This window comes from Chinchilla lanigera, unplaced genomic scaffold, assembly GCF_000276665.1.
Source record: "Chinchilla lanigera isolate Chin_1 unplaced genomic scaffold, ChiLan1.0 scaffold00093, whole genome shotgun sequence".
Taxonomy (NCBI): Eukaryota; Metazoa; Chordata; class Mammalia; order Rodentia; family Chinchillidae; genus Chinchilla; species Chinchilla lanigera.
The window spans coordinates 277,099-283,812 of record NW_004955494.1 but is presented as its reverse complement, the minus strand read 5'-3'; the positions used below and the strand labels follow the sequence as shown (position 1 = coordinate 283,812).

The window sequence follows — 6,714 nt, the reverse complement described above, 5'->3', positions numbered from 1 at the left end:
TGCACTTCTCTCCTGAGATCCCTTGTAACCTGCAGTTTTACCTTCATTATTAAGTGAGGAGTAGCTGGGCGTGGTGGTGTGCACCTGTAATCCCAGCACTCGGGAAGCTGAGGCAGGAGGATCATTGTGAGTTCGAGACCAGCCTGGGCTACAGAGTGAGCTCAAGGCCAGCCTGAACCGCATAGGGAGACCTTGTCTCAAAAAAAAAAAAAAGACAAAAAGATAAAAATAAAAATAAATGAGGAGTATCCACCCCTCACCCCTCGCCTCTCACGGCAGATCTCCTGAGGGCATGGATTCTCCACAAGGTTGGGATCCTGTCTGTCTCTGCTCAATATTATATCCTCAGTGCCTAACAAAAATGCCTTGCACATAATAGGGGCTCAGTAAAGATTTGTTGTATAAATGAATAATGATTTGAAATGTCATAAAACCCTTGAGCTTTGTCAAATACGAGGCCTGCTTTGATCTACTACGTGATTTCAGTGGTCCTGGGACCTAACCTTAGTCAGCACACAGGGCACCTGGTTTTGTGCCAAGCACTGCCCTAGGCCTGCACTTCTGCTGCTGAGCGGACTGGCACAGTTTTGCTAGAACTGGAAGAGTGTGTGGCTTCCGTATCTTCCTGACACTTGGGACTCAGTTCTGTCCTGGTTAGCATGATGTCTTTTACTACCGGAAATCGAACTCAGGACCTTGTGCTTGCCAGGCAGGCGCTTATACCGCTGATCTATATTCCCAGCCCTGGTTAGCACGATAGCAGGTCTTACAGTGTCTGCTCGGGGGGGGGGGGGGGACCCTTCTGGCTGCTGAAAGAACCTGCATATCCAGTGTTGGCCAGAGCTATGGGCGGGGAGGTAAATAAGAAACCACTGAGTGACAGGAAGGGTAGCCTGAGGAAGCTTGAGCAAGCTCTGCGGGTTAGCTCACTCGCGCCCACTTCCTGTGCCCGGTCTGCGGGTGGGTTTTCTACATTAAGCCCACCCTGTTAAAGGGCGGAGAGTTTGGCGGGGGCAGTCGAACGGATTGTGTGAGCCAGAAGTGCTTTTCATCTCCAGCTAGACGGGTTATCTATCGCGATTTGACCCCCACTCTCTGAAAGGTTTCCTCCCTCTAAAGACAGCTGGCTCTTTCCAGCGACAACCACTCCAGCTTCTAGACCAGCCTTTCTCTGATTTTGGCTTCCGCTGGGTACAGGGAGAAGGAAGCAGCAGATGCCTCGCTAAGCGCTGCCTCGGCGCCAGCAACCTGCAGGCTCTGCTGTGGGTGCCCGGGTCTCTTTTCCTGCCTGCCCTTCCCGCCTCCCACGGTGGCTGACTCTTTGCCATCTGACCATCTGCCTCACTCTGCCCCCCATTTCTGGCCTGCTGACGCTTGCAGTGCCTTTGGGTGCCCATCTGGCCCGGCACTAGAGAGGCAGGAGTCTACCTTCCCCTGCTCCTCTGACCTCTGCCCCGGAGATGCCTGATGCAGAGTGGGAGCCCTGGGCCCTGTGCTTGGCTGCTTCTCTGGCCCTGAGGGGATAACGGAGTTTGCAGGGAAGAAAGACACCCAGTTATTAGAATTACTGCTGCCACAGCCGGCAAGCTCAGGACAGGTGATCGGAAAAGAAAATTGTTTCACCGGCAGGAACTGGGATTATTTCTGCATATACCCTGAGTGCCTAGAATGTAGGAGTTATTTGGTAAATACTGGCTCCCCTGAGGCTGGGGAAGTGAGAAAAGGGTAGAGGAGGGCACTCTGATGTCAGGGCTGACCTGGAAGGAAGGACGCCCAGGGGCCTTTGCGCCCTCAGTCCTGCCCTTCCGGGGCTCAGCAGGAAGCTGCTGCTTTGGCCTTGGCCGCAGAGGTCCCCGTCTTGCTGGCTTCTTCACTCTCTAACCCTCCACTGCACCTCCTCCTCCCCTGGGTCTACGGGCCCTCCGGTGAGATTCCCTTCTACTGAGGAGCAAAGGCCGGTGAGGAGGACAGGACTTTTGGCAGCAAATGGGAACTGAAGCGAGGAAAGCATGCTGCAGAAAAGTGAGAAAAAGACAGGAGGTGGCTATCCTTCCTCTCCTTTCCTTTCTTTTCTGGTTTTTTTTTTTTTTGAAGATTGTAAAAGTAACACATGATCACAGGGGGAAATGCAACAACAGTATAAAAGCCTTTTGTCATCTGTAATTCTATTCCCTAAAGCTGACTAAGGTGCTGGCTCATCCCATCTGTAATCCCAGCTATTTGGGAGGCTGAGGCAGGAAGACTCCAAGTTTAAATCTAGCCTGGGCAGTTTAAAGACTTAATGAGAACTTGTCTGAAAATTAAAAAAAAAAAGCAGAGAGATGCCGCTCCATGGGAAGATCTTGAGTCAATTCTCAGTAACAAAAATCAATCAATCCATCAATCAATTAATTAATTAATTAATTTTGGGGTGGGTGGGTGGGTGCTGGTAGTTTGAGACAAGATCTCCCTGTGTAGTCCAGGCTCATCTCAAAATCATGATCCTCCTGCTTCACCCTCCCAAGTGCTGGAATTAAAGGTATTTGTCATCGTACCTAGTTCCTGTCAACAGTTTTTTTGGGAAATCTGGAAATGTACTGTTATAGAAAACCATGTGTACACACAACTCACAGATACAGAATGTGTGTACGTGTACTTGTGTAGATACATACACACATACCTACTCAGACAGGAAGATGGAATGTGATGGTATCTTGGGATAGAAGGGTCCAAGGATATAAAATAAGAGGATTCAGTTGGAGGCAGAATCGAAAAGCTGAGGAAGCCGGGCATGCAAGTGCATGCCTGTCATCCCAGCAATCAGGAGGCTGAGGCAGGAAAGTCAACACAAGTTCAGGCCAGCCTAGGCTACATAGCAAGTTCAAGATCAGGCTGCTGGAGATGAGCTCTTGTCTAAAAATCAAAAAGAGAAAAATAAAGGAAAGGGTGAGGAAGGCCAGGGCCAGGGCCAGGGCCAGGGCCAGGGCCAGGGCCAGGGCCAGGTCCGGCGGGACAGCTGGAGTGTCTGAACAGGTGGAGCCTTGGCATCAAAGCATATAAGCAAGGTAGCAGTAAGAGCGAGCAGGCGGAAAAGTTTAAAATAATAAAATTTTTCGGTTGCCCCAAATCATGTCCTTCAGGTGGTGAAAACCCAGCATCTAGTCAGCCTTGGCTTCCTGAAATAAGAAACAGGACAGTAACGCATGTTCTTGCAGCTTGATCGTGAGGCTTAACGGGAGTAATATACCTAGAGCTTAGCACTGTGTGTCGGGAAGGCCTACTACCCATTACCTGAGTGTGTACCGGTTTGTTTCAGGGCGGAGGGTGGAGCCCAGAGCCGCCCTTCCCTCGGAGCAGCTCGGCAGCACCAAGCCCCACCCCTGCCTAAGGGTGTGCAATTACAGTGCTGGTGGCTGTTCCAGGCACGGTGAGTGTTGGCGCTCTTGGCAGAGTGCTCAGCAGCGCGGCACATAATCCCTCCGTTGTTCACTTACGGCAAGCGCGCAGAAAGGACCTCCGGGTAGCATCCCAATTTACCTTCTGGATTGACTTTTCTTCCGTGAGTGCTGTCAACATGTCACTTTATGCTGTACCATGAAGCAGACTTTCTGGTACCTGATGGCTGTAAATCCGTGGAGGTGTCTAGAGATGTTTTCCAGAGCAAGGGTCAGAGTTCCTTTTGTTAATTCTCCCTGGCCTGCTTCCAAGCTGCTGGGTGTGCTACCCTACACTTGACTACCCAGGATATCAATCAGAATTGTTTGCTTAAGAAAAATACCTGAGAATTGTCAGGGCAGTTCTGTTCATTGTCTGCATTTTAACAGCATCGACTGACTCTGAAGCACCTCCTGAGAGAGCCTGGGCCATGATTCTGTCCTGGGAAATTCTGTGTTTCTACTTGTATTTCGAATGGCTGGCTTAGCCTGGGCTACAAAGTGAGCTCAAGGCCAGCCTGAACTGCATAGCGAGATCCTGTCTCAAAAATGAAAACAAACAAACAAAAAAATAGAGTGGCTGGCTTAAAAGCCCTTTGGTTTTATGTTCTGCATCTCCAATGCTCTTAGTTGTCAGTAAAACTGAGCCTGCCCACACACTCTTCTATTCTTGCTTTATAAATAGGTTCAGCTCCCTAACAATTGCACATACTCTATTTTGCACATGCATTATTTGTTAAGGAGACTTTTAAAGGGTAGATGGCTTTTATTCCTCTCTGTTTTTCTAAAGACAAAGTCTGCTATATTATAGTCTCGGTTGGCCTTGAACTCCCTATGTAGCCCAGGCTTGCTTGAACTTTCAACCTTCCTGCTCTAGCCTCCTGAATGCTGGAATTAAAGACATGTAGCCGCACATCCAGCTTGACTTTTACTCTTATGAAAATGTTATCTGGAAACTATCTTACTAAGTGGGAATTTTCTTTTCTTTTTTTTTTTTTTGACAGGAGTTCGCTATGTAGTTCAGGCTGGCCTTGAACTCACTATGTAGCCCAGACTGGCTTCTAGCTCACAGCAATCTTCCTGTCTCAGCCTTCCAAATGCTGGGACTGGGGCTGAAGATTTAGCTCAGCGGCCCAGCGCCTGCCTGGCAAGCCCAAGGTTATGAGTTCGATTCCCGGTACCGGAAAAACACAAAAACAAAACAAAACAAAACAAAACAAAACAAAACAAAAAACCCAAATGCTGGGATTGCAGGCCTGGGCAATCACACCCGGTTTTAAGTGGGCATATTTGGAAGGATGGTGATGAGGCTTTTGGTTTACAAAGCCCAAGAAACAATCTCCAACATGCTCAGGAAAAGCTAGTATCAAATTTCTCACAGATCGTCATAGGGACAAGCCCAGGACCGGCTTATGCGTGTCAGAGAGCTGTGCGCAGCACACTTTGTATGAGACATGGTCACACGAGCTGTGGCTGTAAGAAATACTTGTGACACAGATGGTGAGATGCCAGAGAACAGAAAGACAGCGGGGGCTGAGAAGGCAGTGAAGATGTAGTCTTGGTGTAATTAAGGGCTTCCTTTGAAAGGCGGGTGGGGGGCACTGTAGGTATCAAGCCCCAAAAGAGATCTACCTGGGTCGGAGTTTCCGTTCTGGGCGGAACTGGGGACTGAGTAATACTAATACTGAGCATTATAAGGCTCTTTCAGATCAGGCACTTCATTTCTCCATGTAATGCAAGGGAGGTGCTGAATGCCTTTTTTTTTTTTTTTTTTTTTGAGACAGGGTCTTTTTATGTAGTCCAGGCTGGCCTGAAACTCACGGCATATGCCTGCCTCAGCCTCCGGAATGCTGGGGCTACAGGTGTGCATCACCATGCCCCGCACCGCAGCTCTTAAGGATAGAGGAACTGAAGCCAAGCGAGGGAAGAGACTTGAGCAGTGGACTTCGAGCTGGAGTGTGACTCCTTGCCTCCCTCTGCCTTGCACCCAGCAAGTTGCTTTATCCAAGAGCGGCATGCAGGCGAATGGACTCTGGCGCGGGCCCATGGCGTCAGTTTATGGAGTCGGTTTTCCTGACTCTCATGCGCCCCCCGACGCTCTTGGACAGCAGGGTGCAGCCGCTATGCGGGGCCAGGGACTGGAAAGCGCGCAGACGGCTAACAAGAGAACTGTGTCACGCTGGTCGCTGGTCAGCTATCAGGGATGACTGACGGATGAGCGAACAGGAAACGCCCAGGGGTAGGGGGGACACACGGTGAAATGCCTGACTCCGTAATTTGCACGTAGTGAATGTGGAAGAACTGAGGCAGCGACAGGGCAAGTTTCCATTTGTGATTAACATAAATAAATACTAAGTAAATGAAAGAATTCCAGGTCCGCTCTCTTTCGCGTAGCCTGGGGCTCAGAGCTGGAGGCTGAGGAATCCGATCGGACCAGAGGGGGGCTCCACCGAGCGAGCGCGGCTCCGAACCCCAAGATCTCTCCGCGGCCCAAACGCTCCGCTCCGGGGAGGCTACGCGGGGCGCCTGCGTCCAGGTCCCGGCGCCCCGGCCCCAAGTCCTCCGGGGGCCCTCGCCTCCCTCCCGGGTCCTCACACCTCCATCCCGCCGCGCCGGGGCGCGGGCGACGCGAATTCCCCGAAGCCGTCAGAGGCTTCCCGGCGTTGGAAGTTAGCATCCCCCAAGAACAGCCGCGGCTCGGCCGGCTACTGGGGCGCGGGGACAGAGGACGCCCCCTCGCCCAGCCCGCCCCAGTGCTGCAGGCAGCGCAGACCCCCGGGCATCTGGGCGCGCGGCGCCCAGCAGGAGCAGCCGGGGACGGGTACGCACGACCGGCCAGAGAAGGGGGCTAGGCGGCCGCGGCACCCCTGGGACGCCCACCCTCCGACGCGGCCCCGAGCGGGGAGGGTGAGTCAGAGCTCCGGCGCTCGCCGTCGGCCGGGAGGCGGGCAGGTCAGGAAATGACATCAGAGGCCTGAGCTGGGGAGGGGTGGTCCGTGCCCGGCGGGGGCGGCGGGGACTGGGGCGGCGGCGGGCGGACCTCGGCCGGGCCTCGGGCCCCGGAGCAGGATCAGGGCCCCTTCCTGGGGGAGTTTCCTGCCTCGTCCGCCCTCCCCGCTCTCCCCGCCCCCTCTCCGGGCCGCTCCTTGTATGGTCTGGGCTCGGCGCTCTCCCCGCCCCCTCTCTCCCTCCCTTTTCCCTGCGTCCCTCCCCGCCCGCTGGAGGCTGCTGGGGGCCGGGACGCACAGTGCGCGGACGCGGCCCCGAGCAGACGCGGCGCGCTCCGGCCGGCGGTGAGGTG

The 6,714-nt window shown here is 53.2% G+C and overlaps 1 protein-coding gene and 1 long non-coding RNA gene across 2 annotated transcripts in view; both read left to right on the top strand.

The window, feature by feature from the left end:
* Nucleotides 1–1,794: 1,794 nt before the first annotated feature.
* On the top strand, nt 1,795–3,770 carry LOC106146746. The gene is made up of 2 exons (XR_001231314.1): nt 1,795–2,040; nt 3,296–3,770. It is a non-coding gene; the product is annotated as an uncharacterized LOC106146746 (long non-coding RNA).
* Nucleotides 3,771–6,431: 2,661 nt separating this feature from the next.
* Nucleotides 6,432–6,714, top strand: part of Zyx (zyxin) — a gene marked incomplete in the record, with an annotated part of 8,538 nt that continues 8,255 nt past the window's right edge. Inside the window, 1 exon segment of the mRNA XM_013504979.1 lies at nt 6,432–6,714.